At 38.5% G+C, this 19,791-nt stretch overlaps 1 long non-coding RNA gene across 2 annotated transcripts; it reads right to left on the bottom strand.

The window, feature by feature from the left end:
* Window positions 1–5,059: 5,059 nt before the first annotated feature.
* LOC141513101 (uncharacterized) lies at window positions 5,060–18,135 on the bottom strand. Of its 2 annotated transcripts, none has more exons than XR_012475706.1 (2): window positions 17,983–18,135; window positions 5,060–17,740 (listed from the first exon to the last, which is right to left on the bottom strand). It is a non-coding gene; the product is annotated as an uncharacterized LOC141513101 (long non-coding RNA). The 2 variants fall into 2 exon arrangements; XR_012475705.1 differs by having other exon boundaries at window positions 17,988–18,135.
* Between the last annotated feature and the right edge of the window lie 1,656 nt (window positions 18,136–19,791).

Below are 19,791 nucleotides of genomic sequence, written 5' to 3'. Positions count from 1 at the left end.
CTGCTCGCTGTGTGCCCTGAGGGCTGGGCTTCCTGTGCTCGCTCTGGCAGGGGTCCCCCACTGTTCCCTCAATCCCTCAATTTGCACCTGGTGCTCCCTGGGGCATAGGTCAGGAAAATCCCTCACTGCTGTGAGCATGGAGGCTGAAATTCTTTCGCTCTGGTAGGCCACCCCTCTGGCAGGCTGTCCCTCCAACCTCAGGGAGCAGAGCCTTTCTGCTCTTTTCCAGGTTACCTTGAGTAGGAGAACTGCCTCCCTCACTGGGTCCCTCTGTGGGTTCTGTCTCTCGAAAGTAGTTAGAGTCCTTAGTTTCGAAGTTTTATGAGAGAGCGCATAAGAGATGTTCCTCTCTAGTCGCCATCTTGGCTCTGCCAAGAGATTTGTCACTTTGGAATTTTAACCTGATTTCTCCCCAGTCTGGGTGAGAGAGGGGCAGTTCTGTGCCACAGGCTACAGAACATGATTCTGAATTGGTGGAGAGAATGGTGCCTTGAAGCTATATGCTTACATGAGGGTTATTAGTGCTAGACCTTTGGGGTAGTTCTTTAAGAGGGCACAGCCAAGGGTCTACCACTCATGGGAGACCGAACAAAGAGCAGAGTTGACCAGTCAGCCACTAGCCAGAAGAGTATTTTGGAGAAGGACTGGAACCCATCATCACCACCATGGACCCAGTCACCTCCCTTTATGCCCTGAATTGCTTGGACCCATTTGCTCCACACAGCCTGTGGTACTCTCTCACTTGGGTGCAGAAGACCCCCCCCCCAGATATGCCAAGTTATCTTTACCATGTCACTTTTTAAAAATTTTATTTTTATCTATTTGTACATGTATTTTCCAAGTTACAAAGTTTCCCTCCACCCTTCCTTCCCACCCCACCCCCCTCAGTTGGGACCAGTCAGATTAGCATTTTACATACATATTTTGTTAAACATATTCACAAATTAGTAGTTTTGGGCATGAGGTATTAAGATTAAGGGAAATAGATACTATAAGAGAAAATTTTTATAAAGTGTTCATCAGATTCAGTAGGGGTGGTTTTTTTTTCTGTTTTTGTTTTGTTTTGTTTTTCTTGCTCTGGTTGCAGATAATATAGTCCATAATCTGTCAAATATGGTTGCCCTAGCTCTCTGGACTGCTAAGAGGGGTTGCTTCCATCGAGGTTGTTCATCTCATAATGTTCACGTGTACATTGTTCTCTTGGTTCTACTCCTTTTGCTCAGCATCAGATCCCATAAGCCATTCCATACTTCCCTAGAGTCTGACCATTTATTGTTTCTTATAGAACAATAATATTCCATATTAATCATGTACCATAATTTTTTTAACCATTCCCCAATTGATGGGCATCCCCTCAATTTCCAATTCTTTACCACTACAAAAAGGGCTACTATGAATATTTTGGAACATGTAGGACTTTTTCCATTTTTTTACGGATATAGTTCTAGAATTGGAGTTGCTGGGTCAAAGGGTATGAACAGTTTTATTGCTCTTTGGGCATAGCTCCATATTGCTCTCCAAAAAAATTGGATCCATTCACAACTCCACCAACAATACATCAATGTCCCAGTCCTCCCACAGCCTCTCTAATGTTGAATCATATTCCATTTTTCTCATCTAGGGTAATAGGTGTGAGATGATAGCTCATTGTTGTTTTAATTTGCCTTTCTCTAATCAATAGTGATTTGCAGCATTTTTTCATGTGCTTATATATAGCTTTAATTTCATTTGAAAACTATCTGTTTATATCCTTTGACCAATTTATCAATTGGGGAATGACTTACAGCCTTATAAATCTGATGCAATTCTCTATATATTTTAGAAATGAGACCTTCATCAGAACTCCTGGTTGTGAAGATTGTTTCTCAGCTTTTTGCTTTTCTTTTAATTTTGGTAGCATTGATTTTATTAGCATAAAACCTTTTTAATTTAATATAGTCAAAATCATTCATTTTGCAGTTTATAATGGGTTCTAATTCTTGTTTGGTCATAAATTTATCCTTTTTCCATAGATTAGGTAGTTGGAATATTTTTGGTCTATTAATTTTTCTATGATATTGCTCTTTATGACTAAATCCTGTGCCCATTTTAACCTTATTTTGGTATAGGGTGTGAGATGTGGATATATGCCTCGTTTTTGCCATACTATTTTCCAGTTTTCCCGACAATTTTTGTCAGATAGTGAGTTCTTATCCCAGAGGCGGATGTCTTTGGGTTTGTCAAATAGTAGATTGCGTAGTTGTTTACTGCATTTTCTTTTGAACCTATCCTAATTCACTGATCCATTACTCTATCTCTTAACCAGTACCAGGCAGTTTTGATGACTGCCACTTTATAGTATAGTTTTAGATCTGATAGAGCTAGGCCACCTTCCTTTACATTTATTTTCACCAGTTTCCTTGCTATTCTTGCCCTTTTGTTACACCAGATGAATTGTGTTATTATTTTTTCCCAGCTCAGTAAAGTATTTATTTGGTAGTTTGATTGGTATGGCACTGAATTAGTAATTTAATTTGGGTAGAATTGTCATTTTTTATTATATTAGCTAGACCTAACCATGAGCATTTGACATTTTTCCAATTATTGAGAACTGACTTTATTTGGGTGAGGAGAGCTTTATAACTGTGTTCATACAATTTCTGGGTTTGTCTTGGGAGGTAGAATCCCAAGTATTTAATGTTTATGTACAGTTATTTTTAAATGGAATTTCTCCTCCTAGCTCTTGTTCTTGGGCTTTGTTGTTCATATATAGAAATGCTAATAATTTATGTGGGTTTATTTTATAACCTGTAACTGTTGAATTTGTTAATTGTTTCAAGGAGTTATTTAGATAATTTTCTCAAGTTCTCGAAGTATACCATCATATCACCTGCAGAGTGAAAGTTTTGCTTCCTCATTGTCTATTCTGATTCCTTCAATTTCTTTTTCTTCTCTTATTGCTACTGCTAGCTTTTCTACTGAATAGTAATGGTGATAGTGAGCATCCTGGTTTCACCCCTGACTTTATTGGAAATGCTCCCAGTTTATTCCTATTAAATATAATATTTGTTGATGGTTTTAGATAGATACTATTTATTGTTTTAAGGAAAACTCCATTTATTCCTATACTCTCTAGTGTTTTTTTTTTAGGTTTTTGCAAGGCAAATGGGGTTAAGTGGCTTGCCCAAGGCCACACAGCTAGGTAATTATTAAGTGTCTGAGACCGGATTTGAACCCTGGTACTCCTGACTCCAGGGCCGGTGCTTTATCCACTGCGCCACCTAGCTGCCCCTCCCTAGTGTTTTAAGAAAGATTTTATTTTCAGTTTTAACATTTTCCCCCAATCTTGCTCCCCCCCAAAGAAGGCAGTCTGTTAGTCCTTACATTGTTTCCATGGTATAGACTGATCTAAGTTGAATGTGATGAAAAAGATATCATATCCTTAAGGAAGCAAAATTACATAAGATAATGAGTTTTTTCCCCTAAATTAAAAGTAATAGTCTTTGGTCTTTGTTCAAACTCCACAATTCTTTCTCTGGATACAGATGGTATTCTCCATCTCAGATAGCCCAAAATTGTCCCTGATTGTTGCACTGATGGAATGAGCAAGTCCATCAAGGTTGATCATCATCCCTATGTTGCTGTTAGGGTGTACAATGTTTTTCTGGTTCTGCTCATCTCGTTCAACATCAGTTTCATGCAAATCTTTCCAGGCTTCCCTGAATTCCCATCCCTCCTGGTTTCTAATAGAATAGCGTTCCATCACACACACACACACACACATACATATTATATCACAGTTTGTTAAGCCATTCCCCAACTGAAGGACATTCACTTAATTTCCAATTCTTTGCCACTAGTATAGGGCTATTATGAATATTTTTGTACAAGTGATGGCACCCTTTTTCATAAACTCTTCAGGGTATAGACTCAGTTGTGGTAATGCTGGAACAAAGGGTATGGCACATTTTTGTTGCCTCTCTAGTGTTTTTAATAAGAATGGATGTTGTATTTATCAAAGGCTCTTCCAGCATCTATTGAGATAACCATATGGTTTCTGTTGTTTTTACTGTTGAAATGTTTAATTATGAGTGTTTTCCTAATGTTGAACCAACCTCACCTGCCTTGTATAAATTCAACCTGATCATGATCCTGGTAATAACTTGTCGTAGTCTCATTGCTAAAATTTTAAGATTTTTGCATCAATATTCATTAAGAAGATTGGTCTAGAATTTTCTTTGTTTTGGTTCTTCCTGGTTTAGGTATCAGCACCATATTGATGTCATAAAAGTAATTTGGTAGAACTCCTTCCTCTCCTATTTTTTAAAAATAGTTTATGTAAAATGGGAATTAATTGTTCCTTAAATGTTTGGTAGAATTCACTTGTAAATCCATCTGGATCTAGCGACTTTTTCTTAAGGAGTTTATTGATGATTTCTTCAATTTCTTTTTCCAAAATAGGGTTAAGTAATTCATTTCCTCTTCTGTTAATCTAGGCAGTTTGTATTTTTGTAAATATTCATCCATTTCACTCAAGTTGTCCAATTTATTGGCATACAGTTTGGCAAAGTTACTCCCAATTATCTCTTTAATTTCCTCATTTCTTTTTTCCATTTTTCTTCTTCCTCATTTCTTTTGTTTTTAAAATTCTTTTTAAGCTCTTCAATGAGCTTTTGTATTTGAGTACAATTTATAGACTATTTTGATACTTCTTCTGTGAGTGATGTTTCACAGCTTTCTTCTTCAGACATGGCATTGTTGTCATCTTTGTAAAGTCAATTTCTATAGTGAATGCTCTTTTAGCTTTTTTGTTCATTTTTGTTGTTGTAGTTCTGCTCCTGGGGTATATGGAGTATAGATCCAAGCTTTTATTTTTGCTGGGGCCTGATCCCTGGCTTGTTGTTGGTTAAGATGTTGCCTATGATGGGGCAGCTAGGTGCCCCAGTGGATAGAGCACCGGTCCTGGAGTCAGGAGTACCTGAGTTCAAATGCAGCCTCAGACACTTAATAATTACCTAGCTGTGTGGCCCTGGGCAAGCCACTTAACCCCATTTGCCTTTCAAAAACCTAAAAAAAATAAATGTTGCCTATGCAGTCCAGGCCAAGCTTGCCTTTGCAGGTTTTTTTCCCCCCACCTTTATGTCCAAGTTCTGACTTAACAGAAGACCTAGTCCTGTCTTTTACCCTGTTCCTGACCCAGTCCAGTCTTCTACCCAGGCATTTCTGGGTTCAAACTTTGTATAATGTTGGGATCCTCCCTGCCGGCTTGCTATCCAGATGCTGAGACTTCTGTTATTATTAAGCTGTTGGGACCTGGATTGAACTGTGGCTAAAAGCCTCTTGCTGCCCCTGCCCTTGCCTCCTGGACTTTTCTTCCTCTTTTCCCCCAAAGAGACAGACCTTCATTGAAGATCCTCTATGATGGCTGAAGTTGAAAACTTCTTTGAATCTTCTCTTTTTCTCTGTGGGACCTATAGTGTGTCAGAGTAGAGGCTTCATGTATCTTAGGTAAGGAAAGGCTCTGGGAGCTTATTAGTTTTGTGCCACCATCTTGACTCTGCCCCATTACTGTGTCACTTTATTGAGACTTTTTTGACATTCACTTGTGAATCTTATGTGTTAACTCCCTCTTCCTTTTTTGTGAAGTCTAGTAGGTGAATGATGAAATGACTGAGGAAGCAAATGTTCAAGTTTCCAAGTATAATGATTTATTAAGCAATGCATGGAAATTGCATAGCAAATTGGGACCAGAACTCCATAGCTTGGGACTGGATTCTGAATATAGGGGTTGATAAGACTTTTATATATGAAAAAAATTAATCATGTATAACTAATTAACAAAAAACAATTTAGCAGGATGCAAAATTAAGTAATCTGATTTCTAACTAGAGGAAAAGATAAAAGACTTTCCAAGTTGAGAGGCAGGAAAATGCAATACCCAAAAATCAGAAGAGGTGTCCTAACTCCTCCCAAGAGTCTGTTCTCAGTCAAAGGAACATAGAAACAATATCTGATTGATCAGGAGGATCAAACCAGTTTTCAGAAAAGATATAGGGGTTGCTTGAGAATACAATTGTGACCTGGCATCAATCTTCAGATCAGACTGAGTTTCTAGGCAGCATATTCTAGATCCTTGGTTAAGAGTCTCTAAGTAGGGTGGTCCAACTATGTCAGGGCTAGGTTCAAGCAATGCAAAAAGATCTCCCAATTCCCATATGGGAATAAAGTTTTCTCACTTTAGAAAGAAACTGAACCAACCCCATATGAACAGAAAGGAACTAAGCTAGTTTCATAATTGAGTCATAAATTAAAGCCAGCTGTTTTACTCAATTCCAACTACTATTTGCTCTTCTAATCCCCTCAAATTCCTCAGAAGTAAATAAAATCTGTCCTCTACCTGTTTTACACTGCACTGAGTACCTTTCAACTCCCTCTTTTGGGAGACCCTAGTATGAGACAAATCTAGAATTTAAGAGATTTTTTTTTTTTGTCAGAAGCTCAGAGGAGATACTTGGTAAGAGTCAGAGATCATGAGAACAGGAGTCTGAATCCTTTCTTGAATCCTTTGAATCTAGTCTTTTTGTGGGTCCAGAGCTAAAGGAAGAGATAAAAAAATCCAGGGTGGTTGTGTTGTTACTCGGGTAAATATATCTATTAGGTGGAAGTTATTTTTCTGTGAGATTTTTGGACCATGAAACAGACATTTTAGAACAGACCTCTTCCCTCATGCTTTTTATTTGTTGCAGAAAATAATTCCTTACAATGTAGGAATAACATAAATGCAGTATTTTATGAAACCCTGAGGTTTCTTGTATCTCCTAGCAAATATTTATTTTAAAGGTACTTAAACCTAGTAGAATAGTCAGAATCTACTTTGCAGATCTCTTTTCCTAGAAAACAAATTGATAAAACTAAGTGCCAGGGACATGAGGGTTGGGCATACAAATACTAGCAAAATTAGTCCCTGCCCTCAAGGAGCTTACATTCTAATGATGGACATAACACATAAAAGGGAGCTGAAAATGGGAAGTAGTTAAGACAGTCATAAATTTAGTTGGATTTGAAAAAATCATTCTGATGAAGAAGTTTCCTCAAATAGAGGATCCAGGGAAAATGTGTAATACAGTAATAATAGTTGATCAATATGTAGATTTCAATTATTTGCTGACTTGATTCTTGCCCTTTCTACCATTTGGTCATATGCCAATATTAATTTCAAATGACCATAGGCTAGATGGCATCCCAATCATATTATTTAGAATATCCTCTTACAATAAATTACAAATTAATAAATTAATTTGAAAATGTTTATGCTGTATTTTCTAAGTTCCATCAATCTTAATTTTCAAACATGAATCACCAGTTTTATAAATCTTTTGACATCTAAAATCGCAAGTATTCTTAATTAGGCAAGAATTTTATATTTATAAACACATTTGGAAGTATAATGAGGTTTGAATGTTTTTAAGTCCTTCCATGTTTTAATGATTATTTATAGTTTAAGAAATAATTTTATTAATATTTTAAACAGAGACTTTCTTTTAATTAATCTGACTTTTCTCCCTCTTCCACAATGAACAAATGAAAAATGAAAACTAAAAACCTTAACACATAGCTGCATAACTTAGAAAAATAAATACCCATATTGGCCATGTTCAGAAATGTATAACTGTCTTCATTTTAAATTCATCTGAATTTCTCTGCAAAAATGTAAGTAGTGTTCTTTATCATTTTATTATTACATGGACCTGAGTCCTATAGCATTTCAAAGTTGATGATCTGTATAGTTGCTATATTAATTGTTCTTCTAATTCTCTTTATTCTGCTTCATAGTTCATAGAGGTCTCCCCAATTTTCTCTAAAACTGTCATTTCATATGGCACAATAATACTCTATTACATTCATGCACAATTTATTTAACCATTCCCTAATAAGAAGATACTCCTTATGTTTCTAGTTCTTAGCTACCAAGAAAAGAGTCACTATCAATATTTTTGTACATCTAAGTAATTTTTCTTTTTCTTTGTTCCTTTCAAAGTAAGGGCCCAATAGAGAAATAGCTGAGTAAAAATGTTTAATAATTTTGGAACATAGTTCTAAATTGCTTTCCAGAATTCCTAGACCACTTCACAGCTCTACCAAGATTGCACTAGTGTGTCTATTTGCCTGCACCCCTCCAATATTTGTCATTTTCCTCTTTTGTAATCTTTATCAGTCTGATTGATGTGAGGTGGAACTTCAAAGTTACCTTAATTTGCATTTCTCTAGCTATTAGTATGCTAAAATTATATCCTCTTCTGATCCCCCCTCAGACCCTACTCCAACCTCCTTATCCCTCCCTTCTAGCCAGCATAGTAAGCTTAGAAGCAGCCAATAAAGTAACAAGAGCAGGAAGTAAGCTAGCAAAGGGGAACCAAGTCATGCAAAAAATATCCCCAGAATCAAAGGAGCAGAATTTGCAAATTGTCTCATATATTAACTTAAAATTATATTCCAGTAAACGTTCTAAATCAGGAAGTCATCTAAGCTTTGCCGTCAAGATCTTTTGGTCCTATTATCAGACAACTTCTAGAACATCTGCTGCAAGACCTGCAGCACACCAAATGTTTCTAATTTTTGAGATGATATGGTATTCTAACTTTAATATTTTACTGACAGCTTTGAGAAGATTTGAATGTGTTAATGAACTAACCCTCAGGTGGCATAGTTAGAGCTACTCTCTTCCCATAAAAAAACAAACAAAAAAGATGACATGTCAGGGCAGCTAGGTAGCAGAGCAATGGCCCTGAAGTCACAAAGACCTGAGTTCAAATTCTGCCTCAGACACTTAATACTTACCTAGGTATGTCACAACCCCATTGCCTTGCAAAAACAAAAGAAAACAAAACAAAACTGATGACACCTCAAACCTTTGCCTGTCTGTTCCTCCCCTTGGTCCTCTTCCAACTTCTTTGAGTCTATGCTGCTGAATGCTCCCAATTCTAATTCATGGTTACGTGAGTAATGATTCTGTTTTCCCCATTTTTTCCAGCCTTTCTCCATCACCTTATCCTTGACCCAGTGTCTCTGTACCCCTTCTAGGCTTATCTCTGATCTTTCTATTCCCATTTGCTCCCATACCCTGTGGCTTATTAAAATGTGAAGCTTTGGAGCAGCTAGATGGCACAGTGCATAGAGCACAGACCCTGGAGTCAGGAGAACCTGAGTTCAAGTCCGGCCTCAGACACTTAATAATTGCCTAGCTGTGTGACCTTGGGCAAGTCACTTAACCCCACTGCCTTAAAATAAGAATAAATTTTTTAAAATGTGAAACTTTACTTCCTACTGCCATGATCATGGTCTTTCTCTGTGAGAACCCATAAAACTAGGGGTGCCTGCCCCACTTCACATTTTGATAAATTAGCAACTCATTAATTGCTTAGAGCATTTCTACATGGTTGTTGATAGCTTGGATTTCTTCCTTGGAAAACTGCCTTGTTTATATTCTTTGACCATTTATCTACTGGGAAATAGGTAAGTCAAAAAATCTGAATGCATTTCTTATATACCTATATATGAGACCTTTATCAAAAAAGAAAACTTGCTACAAAGATTTTTTTCCATTTACCTTGTCCCTATTTTTTTAAATGACATTAGATGTGTTCATGTAAAACCTTTACAATTTATTTAGACAAATTTGTCCACTTTTTCCTTGTTTGATCCTCTTTTGCTTATATATCTAGCTATAAAGATATATAGGTATGTATATTTATTAACTTTTCTCTAGCCATATATCTGAAAATTTCTTACCACTCTATTTGTGATCCATTTTCTTTCTAGGTTCTGTATCCATTTGAAGCTTATCTTGATATATGGTAAGGGGTGCTGGTTTAAACCTAATTTGTTCCAGACTATTGTCAAGTTTTCTAGCAATTTTTGTCAAATAACCAGCTTTTCACCCAGTAACTATGATCTTTGAGTTTATTGAATCGTTATTGTGTTTGCTTCTGTATATTGCTAATGTCCCATTGACTGCAACTTAAAAAAATCAGTACCAAATTATTATAATGACTACTTTGTAGTATAGTTGCCCTCCTCCCATTTTTCCTCTATTACTCTGAGATTATTGAGCTTTTCTTCCTCCATATAAATACTGGGGTTTTTTCTAGTTCTATAAAATATTACTTTGAGAGTTTGGTACAGCACTAAAGAGTAATTTAATTTAGGTAGCATTCCTATTTTTATTATATTGGTTCAACTTATTTTTTTTAGTTGTTTTTTTTTTTGCAAGGCAATGAGGTTAAATGGCTTGCCCAAGGCCACACAGCTAGGTCATTATTAAATGTCTGAGGCCGCATTTGAACCCAGGTACTCCTGACTCCAGGGTCGGTGCTCTATCCACTGCACCACCTAGCTGCCCTTCAGCTTACTTATGAATACTTAATATTTCTCCCGCTATTTAGATTGTCTTTATTTCTACAAATTAATAGTTGATTTCATATAGTTTTTGACTGAATCATGGTAAATACGCTTCCAAATATTTTGTGGCTTTTGTAATTATTTTGAACTGAGTTGTCCTTTTTAGCTCTTCCTACTAATTTTGTTGGTTATGAATACTAATGATTCATTTTTTTATATCTTATAACTGTGCTGAAGTTATTTAAACTGATTTTTAACTAACATTCTAATGATCTGTAAGGACACAATTATATCATCTGCACTTATTCTATATCTGTATTTATTCTATCAATTTGTTTTTCTTAACCTATATAGCTAGTATTTCATTTAGTTTTTCTAAATAAACTTTTATGATTAAAAACATTTGGTTGGAGTGGCTAAGTGGCATAGTGGATAAAGCACCAGCCCTGGAGTCAGGAGTACCTGGGTTCAAATCCAGTCTCAGACATTTAATAATGACCTAGCTGTGTGGCCTTGGGCAAGCCACTTTACCCCGTTTGCCTTGCAAAAACCTAAAAACAAATAAATAAATAAACAAACAAACATTTGGTCTTTGGTCATTAAACATTCCAAAGTTGAATGTAAAAGACACATCAATAATTGAAGATTTCTGGGTGTGTAGTATTCTCTTGCCAAATATTCCAGGGAGTGATATACCAAGTCTCTGCATGTTTCTTGTAAGCTGCTACCTGGTCTTTGCTAAATATGATAAACAACAAACATGTTTGTTGTTTACTATATATGATATATATAGAGAGAGAAATGAAAACATTCACATGAAGTGATAAAATATTGAAGTAATCAGAACCAGAAAAATAATATATACAAGGACAGTGTCAGAGTAAATGGAAAGAACCACCACAAAATAATAAAAGTTGAATGTTGTGAAATTTTAAAGAACAAGCTTGGCTCCAAAGAAACTACTCCTTTTTATCAGGATTCATAGGTGTTGAAACAGATTTTTAAAACTATGATATTGGTTTTTACTGAATTTTGTTCTCTTCTTCCTCTTTCTTTTTTGAAATGTTATTTGTTATAAAGGATGGGTCTGTGTGAAGGTGAGAGAAAAGATATAAGGGTATAGGTGGTATAAAAACAAAAGGTATTGAGAAGGAAGAGCCAAGATGGTAGACAATAGGAAGAAATTCATTGGGTTCCCCTTTCCCCTTTTGACTCTCCCCCTACCAAAAAAATTTGACATTCACATCTAGAAAACTCACCAGAAAATATTCTAATGGGAAAATTCAAGAAAAAGACATTCTTTTAGCCTAGATCAGCATTGGGAGCTAGGTCTGCTGATATTTGGGATAGATTCTGGCCACTAGTCCTCTATGAAGAGCACTTCAGCACAAGGAAGGGCTAGATAACTAGGCCAGAGGAAGTCCTTTGGTGATAGGGATGCTCAAGATACAAACTCAGAAGAAGAAACTATCTATGAGCAAAGTCTCAAAGATGAACACAATTGGGCCACAAACTCAAGAGAAATCCTGAAAGAAAACAAGTGATTAAAAAAAAAAACTTTATAAATGAAAGGAGAGTGTTAAAGGAAAAAATAATGGAAAAGAAATGAGAGCTACAGAAGAAAGATGGAAATGGCAATCAACAGCTTGGCAAGGAGCTGTGAACTCATCCAAGCTTTCTGGAGAGCAATTTGGAATTACACACAAAGGGCAACAAAAATGTACATACCCTTTGATCCAGCAATACCATTACTGGGTCTGTGTCCTGAAGAGATGATGAAAAAGGGTAAAAACATCACTTGTACAAAAATATTCATAACAGCCCTGTTTGTGGTGGCAAAGAATTGGAAATTAAGTGAATATCTTTCAATTGGGGAATGGCTTAACAAATTGTGGTATATGTATGTGATGGTACACTATTGTTCTATTAGAAACCAGGAGGGATGGGAATTCAGGAAAGCCTGGAAGGATTTGCATGAACTGATGCTGAGTGAGATGAGCAGAACCAGAAGAATACTGTACACCCTAACAGCAACTTGGGGGGGTGATGGTCAACCTTAATGTACTTGCTCATTCCATCACTGCAACAATCAGGCACAATTTGGGGATATCTGCGGTGAGAATGCCATCTGTATCCAGAGAAAGAATTGTGGAGTGTGAACAAAGACCAAAGATTATTACCTTTAATTAAAAAAAAATTATCTTATTATGTAATTTTGCTATTTCTTAAACTTTGTTTCTTCCTTAAGGATGTGATATCTCTCTCATCACATTCAACTTAGATCAATGTATACCATGGAAACAATGTAAAGACTAACAGACTGTCCTCTATGGGGGGTGGGAAGCAAGATTAAGGGAAAAATTGTAAAATTCAAAATAAATAAAATCTTTCTTAAAAAATAGTTTGGCAGGGGCAGCTAGGTGGCGCAGTGGATAAAGCATCGGCCCTGGAGTCAGGAATACCTGGGTTCAAATCTGGCCTCAGACACTTAATAATTAGCTAGCTGTGTGACCTTGGGCAAGCCACTTAACCCCATTTGCCTTGCAAAAAAAACAAAAAAAAAAACCTTAAAAAGAATAGTTTGGCAAAAGAGGCAAAATAAAACCAAAAAGCTTTTCCTATATTTAAAAAAATTCCAATTCCCTGAAAATTAGAAATGGACCAAATTGAAACCAATGGCTCCAAGAGATAACAAGAAATAGTAAAACAAAGTCAAAAGAATGGGGAAAATGAGGAAAATAAAAGACATTTCATCACAAAAACACCTGACTTGGAAAACAGATCTAAGAGAAAAAGAAATTTAAGAATCACTTGATTTTTTGAAAACCAGAGCCTAAAAATCATATTTCAAGAAATCTTCGAAGAAAACCATTTAGATCTCTTAGAACTAGAGGACGAGGTAGAAATAGAAAAAAAAAAAATCCACTTATCTCCTGAAAGAAACCTCCAAGTGAACTTCCAGGAACATTCTTTCATATTCTGTAATTCCTATTTATATGTATAAGAGGATACTTCCAACACTAAAATTAAGCCACAGATTCCATCCAATGTCCCTTTTTTCCCTACTACTTTATTCTTAACCTACTTGTTAAGTTCAGAATGAAAAGAAAGAAGAACCAAGGATCACCTCCCAAGCAGTATGAGGCATTAGAATATCCTGGTAAACTAACAGTTAATAGATAGCATATATATAACCCTAAAATTTACAAATCACTTTCTATAATGTTATCTCGTATTATCCCATGTGTATGGTTAATACATAGGACATAAGATTTTCCATGGTAAGAGCCTTATAGTTTAGCTACAGAGAATTACTGACCTTCAATTTACCTCTGGTATACAGAGTACCACTGACCCCCAATTCACCCCCTATGTACAGGGAAGGGAGATGAGCAGGATTGGTCTCATGCACATATTTAAAACAACTTGGGTATTTAAAAGAACCGCTGTACATCCCTGACTAGTCCCTGGCCACTCTAAAGGCTGTACTTAATGAACATTGCCTATCTCTTCAGAAACTAGCGATTCCTGAAGGTAAACACCATAATTCTTGGGGTTCGGGGAGGGGTGGCTCCCTCCTCAGACAACCTGGAAAATTTTGGTTTTATTCCACAAAAAAACTGGCAAGAAGCCTTCTTTGTTCTCAAGCTATATAAGATTTAATTAGACCCTCATCTAATTGGAGTTTCACCCATGCAGAGGACCCTCTGCCTGGGGCTTTCCCAATTGGAAATCTGAAGGCTGTACCCCAGGACTCCCCAGTCACTGCTGATTCAGATGCTGAAGCTCCCCGGATTGGTGATGTTTTTTCTTAATATCTATTTTATGTAGGCTTTACTCTTCTTTTTATTATATGGGACTTACTGTTACTTTTGCTGTAAAACTGATTTATTTTCACCCATTTTATAATCACTTTATTACATATACTCTTTTTAGTTTTGTTGGTGTGAACTTGTCATTTTGTAGGAGTGAATCGAAACCAAAACTCCTTAATCTAACACCATGTCCAAATGTGAAACAGTCTATGTTTGACCTCATTGAAAGTCTACAAACTAGAGACTGGGTACTACTTATGTCATACTGGATATTCTGTTCAGGTTGGACTAGATAACTTTTGAAGTCCCTTCTAAATTAAAATTCTATGATTCTACATATTTTAACCTTATCAAAATACAAAAGACTTATCTCTTGTTCTCTCCTCCTTAGATGCAGCCCGTGTCATATGAGTAATTGCAAAGCTATAATGGAAACAATATGTATATATATTAACAAAATGGCAAACATCTTTATGGCAGATGAGACTGAATAGGGCACCCTTGTTTTCCAAATGACTCTGGTTGAAATAGAATTGACAAACTTTAGTACTCTCCTAATTCCAATAACTAAAAGAACCTGACTTAAGACTTACCTTGGTGATCTAAGGGCTTTTTGTTTATGAATGCTTTGCTGTCACCACTTTGTGAAAAAACCATCCATTTAATCCTCCTAGTCCTTTCAAATATTGTTGTTTCTATCACCAAAGTCTTGAAACTGCAGTCAATACTCATTGTTTCTATTTCTTCATTACCCATACATTCTTTAAGATAACATAAACTGGCTTCTGCCCATGTCTATCTACTTACATTGCTCTTCAAAGTCACCACAAAATCCAATGACATCATTCATTTCTCATTCTCCTTGATCTCCTCTGATCTGAAATGACTGACTCAGATATCCTCATCTGATTATGAGTGATTAACCTTTCTTTGAAATTCTTTTTTTTTTACTTTCAAAATATCACTCATACTGATTTTCTTGATTGGGGTTTTCCCTTATACAATCTGTTGATCTTTCTCATTCTTTCATTGGCCCCCCTTTTATTGTAATGATTTTCTAAATATGATCTGCACAATCTTTCCTCTAGAGAGAGCATGTGCTCACATGACCAGTTTTTACCCTTCCTTGATGGACATCTCCATCCCTGATGTACCCTTGTATCCAGTTCTGTTTCCAATTGCCTGCTAAACATTTCTGTTTGTATGTCTTGCTATTTTTTTAAGTGAGAACGAATTAGTCATCTTTACTCAAAAATCAGCTCCAGACTTTAAAGTTTCTATCAGTAATACCATATTTTCCCTAGTCAGCTAGATTCAATATCTTGGAATCATTTTTGATTTAAGTCAAAAATTACTCAATCCTGTCAACTCTTCCAAAACTAAGTTCATCCTTTCCCTTTATTCAAGTCTTTTTCCCACCTAAAACTTGAATCAAGTGCCTTATTGGTTTTGCTCCTCCTTCCTGTCTCTCCTCAACCCAATTCTTCCTAAAGATAAATTAATCTTAAACTATTGCTCTGCTTGTGCTAATCTTACTCCAAAAACCTTCACTTACTTCTGGTTACCCTTAGAGTTCTGTCATTCAAAGGCCTTCAAAAAATTGTCTCCAGCACTGTATCACTAATTTTATTTTCCCATTTCTCTCCTACATGAGCCCTATGTTCTGACCAAATCAATCCCACCATTATTTTCATTCCACACCAATATGCATTTCCTTCTTAGGAACTCTGCTTCATCCCTCAATCAGAAGCCCCTTCCCTTCAATTTTTCCTTGCTTTCTAGCATGGTTCCTTCCTCTGTGCTTAAGTCCAAGCTATTCTTCCAAATGAAAGAGATCTAACATCTTTGGTAAAACCAGCCCTACCTGCTCAGATCACAGAAATCTCTCACTTCTGAATTGCAGAATTACATGCAATGCAATGGTATGTATTACCTTACATAACTATTTTTTATGCATGTGTTCTCAGTCCTCTGGTATATTTTAAATTAAGATAGGTACCATGCATCTAGTAGCCCCTGACATCTTGAACATTTGTTTTTTGGGGGTTTTTTTTTTAGGTTTTTTGCAAGGCAAACGGGGTTAAATGGCTTGCCCAAGGCCACACAGCTAGGTAATTATTAAGTGTCTGAGACCAGATTTGAACCCAGGTACTCCTGACTCCAGGGCCAGTGCTTTATCCACTATGCCACCTAGCCGCTCCTTGAACATTTGTTGATGCAATGATTTGCTCAATTTTTGTAACTTATTGAATACAGAGCACTCTGAATGGCTATTGTCCAGATATGATATATTGTCAGAGCAAGAACCCAGACATTTCATATGGATAATGAGTTGGACTCAATACTGAACAAGAGGAACAAGAGGCAATTGTTGATATACTACACAGACCTTTGAATGATTCCATTTTTTTTCCCTCAGAAAAAAAAGGTCTTTAAGTATTTTAAAGTTGCAGGCTACTCAAAGAGTAATGGAGGGCCTGGACATGAATGAAAAAATTACAATATCTTCATTAATGATTTGAATAAAGATCTGCTTGAACTGATTTGTAGATGTCACAAAGTAAAGAGGGTTGTATCCAGGACACTGGATTACAAAGTCAGTATTAAAAGTGATTCTGTTGGGCAAGCCACTTAACCCCAATGCCTTGCAAAAAACCTAAAAAGTGATCCTGGCAAATCTAAATTGTTAGGTTTTCTTAAACACTAGACCAATCTATTGATAAGAAATTTAGGAGTCATATTTAAGGCCTCATTTCCTTTATCTGTAAAATAAAGGGTATATGTGGGGCTGGGACAAGATCTCTAAGATTCCTTGCAACTTGGAAATTGCAAGATTCAAAAAAGATCCACGCTAGGAGATTGAGACAAAGAAACTGGGAGAATAAGGATGTGTGGACTGAACGTTGGATTGGAACTCTGTAAAAAGGAGCATCCATGGGGGTTGACAGCTGGAGCCCAATGCTCCTTAAAGAGAGTCTCATGCTCTCTCTACAACCTTGGGAAGGGGGGAAGAGGATGTGGTGGTGTCTGCGTGTGTGGGCAAGCCTCACTTTGAACACTCCCAAACCGAAGCTGGTGAACATTAAGCAACTTTCCCAGTCCCAGGTCTCTGGGAGGGAGGGACAAGGAGATCACTGGGGCATCTATTTATTTAATTTTTTTTTAATTTAATTTATTTTTTAGGTGTTTTTGCTGGGAAGGGGGGTTAAGTGGATTGCCCAAGGCCACACAGGTAGGTCGTTATTAAGTGTCTGGGGTCAAATTTGACTCCAGGTCCGGCGCTCTACCCACTGCGCCACCCAGCCGCCCCTGGGGCATCTCTAGGCCTCACAACCGCCTCCTTTGGCGGGAATCCTAAAGAGAGCCCAGGGAGCCCGAGCAGTCAGGTGTCGCACCTCTTCCGCGGCTCATGGTCCCCAATAACATGTACTTTCATCTCCTGCCATCCCAGGGAAGCCGTCTCCCCGGTTTCCGATGAAACTGGGGCGAGTCTTTGTGATTTATCGGGTCCTTATGAATTTAATTGCTGCGGTGGGATTCGTAGTGACCTAAGGGGGGGAGGGAAGAAGCAACCAGTGAGCGCCCACTCCATGCTGTTCGACGCCGGGAAAAGGCCCGGGGGAGCGGGGCGCCGGCCGGGGTCCCGGGGAGGGAAGCGGGAGGAATGTTAAAAGGCGGCGGCCCCGCGGAGGGGGAGGGGGAAGGGGAGGGGGAGGGGGGAGGAGGAGGAGGAGGAGGAGGAGGAGGAGGAGGAGGAGGAGGAGGAGGAGGAGGAGGAGGAGCGCCGCACCTCACCTACTTTTCTCCCATCCAGACTAAGCCGAAGTGCGAAGAAGCGGAAGGAGACGTACAAAACCTGAGCGACGCCGGAAGCTGCGGCAGGCGGGCGCGCGCGGGAGGGGGAGGGAGGGCGGAAGCGCAGCTCTCCTCCGGAGACTGACCGGAAGGACGCGTCATTCCCCCCCCACCCCCGGGTTCCGACCGAGTCAGGGCTGGGGAGAAGGGACAGAAACCGGAGCGGAAGCGGAAGTCAAGACCGATCGTTTTCCGATCTCTTTACGCTCCCGGGCTGCCTCGCGGCTGCTCGGGGAACGCTCTGCGCCTGCTCCGAGGGGGGGGCGGGGGGGCGTGCCGGTCGCGTGCGCGCGCCTGTCCCGGGGGGCGCCGCCCCTGGCAGGCCGCCTTCACTCTGGTCCTTGTTCGGGGTCGGCGTTTAACGCCTGCTCTGGGCCAGGCGCCGCGCTTGGAACAAGATATCCAAAAAAAAGAGAGAAAAAAGACAGGCCGTGCTGTGGGGGGAGACCCCAAGCACCGTAAACGTGACGGAGAGGAGATAATTAGCAGAGGGAGAGCGCGGGGGCTGCGGGGGGCTCCCACCGGCTGGGAGTCACCGAAGTTAGCGGGCCGGCGCCGGGGGCTGCACCCGGAATGAGGAGGCCGGGGCATGGCCACCCCGAGCCTACCTGGGGTTTGAGGGGGAAGAACACGGATCGAGCCCCTCCTGTGTGGAGTTGTGTACCAAGCTCCACAGAAGATGCCAAGATGAGAGAAGGCACATGGCTCATGTGACGGCTTCTCCGGGGCATTCGCCCAGGCCTAGGCAGCTTCAGGGAGAAGGTGGCAGCCGAGTGATTGAACAAGCGAGGAAGAAGGAAAAGTAATTCAGAAAGAACGAGGGATATTCAGAATAGTTCTCAGTTTGATACAGAAAGATGTGGTAGAGTAGTGGAAAATAAAGCTGGGAAACCAGCATGACGCCTAAGTGGCACCCAAGAGGGTGTTGAACCAGGCAAAATGACTGAACTTTATCCAGCATGTGGCGCCCAGAATTCTTATTGCTGACCTGACTAAATCTTGGCATAAGGAAGATTAGCTTGGTAACAGTATGAAGGACCAAATGGGACTTCTGGACTGCCAAAACACAGGTTTCTGATAATGAATGGCCAGTTTTAGGGTGATTGCAATGGAAAACAGGAGAGAATCGTTGGAAGGGATATTACAGTAGAGGGAGTGACTTAGTGATTTAGTAACTAGTTGAATATGAACTGAAATAGAGGGAAGAGTCAGATATAACCAAAGTTTCAAACATGAGTTTCTCATGGGGTTTCAAACAGGTTTTTCTGAATTTTCCCCTTTCATTCTTTTTTTAGGCTGCAATAATAATCCATTTGAGTCATTTGTTCAGTCACTCCCCGAATGATAGGCACTCCCTTTATTTCCAGTTTTTTTTTTGTTCTAACAAAAAGATCCTATTGTGAATTCCTTTTTCTTTTACATATGGCTCTTTTTAGACTCTTTGGATTAAATATTTAAATTTCAATAGCTTTTCAGTAGTTGGTATTACTGACAGTGAAGTCAGAAAGAAGTGCTCCTCTCTGTTGGTAATATATTCTTCCTTTCCTCTACCTTATGAAATCCTTAGCTCCTCTTACAGACCTTCCCTAAAGAGTTTTCCTTCTTGATATGAATATGCATTATTTTGCATAAACTTGTTTATGTCCTTCCTATAGAATGCAAGCTTCTTGAAGGCAAGGACTGCCCCACTTGTCCTTTGTATTCTCAGTATCTAGCACAGAAAATGGCACTTAATAGGTTCTTT

Source organism: Macrotis lagotis, chromosome 2, assembly GCF_037893015.1.
Source record: "Macrotis lagotis isolate mMagLag1 chromosome 2, bilby.v1.9.chrom.fasta, whole genome shotgun sequence".
Taxonomy (NCBI): Eukaryota; Metazoa; Chordata; class Mammalia; order Peramelemorphia; family Peramelidae; genus Macrotis; species Macrotis lagotis.
Note: the sequence above shows the minus strand (reverse complement) of the source record. Positions and strands in the feature narration are given on the sequence as shown.